Raw genomic sequence first — 1165 nt, 5'->3', positions numbered from 1 at the left:
AAACCCAAGCCTTCTCGGGGGAGGCCTAAAGGAGGGGGTACTGTTAGTGGCCGCGGCAGACCGGGACCGGGTGTCATGGCCGCCGGCTGCGGTCAGCCGCGACGTAGGCAACATCAGGGGCAGCTAGCATGACTCACCCAGTTCGCCGGAGTTCTGTTGCGGTGCTCTACGGGGACATGCTGTCCTTCCTGCTCCTTCCTTGACTGCCGCCGTCTCCGAGCCGGGAGCGAGGCTCCGCGGCCATCTGACTCCTCCCCCTGTGCCTCTTAGGGCCGCGCACGCGGCTGAAGGATATTCTTAAAGGGGCCATGACAGGAAGTGTCATGGCTCTCTCTAAAGCTCCTCCTCCTGTTTCCTGTACTTAAGGGAAGGGCTGAGCAGCCAGCCCTTGCCTTGGTATTAAGGTTCCTGCCTTGAGTGTGTTCCTGGCTCCTGGTTCCTGTTTCTTTGTCCCGTCTTCTCTCCTGCTCCGTGGATTGATTCTTGGCTACTGACTTGGACTGGTGTTCGTGGTTTCTCCTGGTTTCTCCCTGGTTGGTTCTGGATTCTTCTTTGGCTTGACCCCGGTACGGATTTGGACCCTTCTCCTGTCTCGACCCTGGTACGGCTTCGGACCCTTCTCCTGCTTTAACCCTGGACTGGATTCGGACCCCGCTGGTACTTTGAACTTTGGACCGGACTTGGACTTCTCTTTGATTCCATCCTCAAGACTGTCACGACCTGCTGGAGGCGCCAGCCGTCTGGAACCCACGACCTGCAGGAGGCGCCTGCATCCAGACCTCTTACAGTCTTCAGAGGAATCGCCTAAGTCCCAGCGGCCAGACCCCTACGGGCTTTTCCTGGGGGGGTCGTGTGCTTCCAGGGTGAAGCCTTCTAGCAAGAGTCTTCGGTTCGCAAGGCCTCGCCCTTCGACGGTAGCTATTACCGCGAAACAAGGGTCCACTTTCATAACACCTACCATACAAAAAAGTATATTAAAATTCTGGTGTAATCTCAGCAACTGACACAAACTCTCTCTACTGTCAGGCAGTCTGTGAAATAACACAAAACCTAACAAAAAAATGCATTCAGCACATATGTAACAAACTTGCCATACCAAAACCGCAGTAACACCCAGAACTCAAACAACAACCTGGCCTACAAACAGGCGGTAATGCAAATAGTG

The sequence above is a fragment of the Rhinatrema bivittatum genome, chromosome 9, assembly GCF_901001135.1.
Source record: "Rhinatrema bivittatum chromosome 9, aRhiBiv1.1, whole genome shotgun sequence".
Taxonomy (NCBI): domain Eukaryota; kingdom Metazoa; phylum Chordata; class Amphibia; order Gymnophiona; family Rhinatrematidae; genus Rhinatrema; species Rhinatrema bivittatum.
This window is presented reverse-complemented; position numbering follows the sequence as displayed.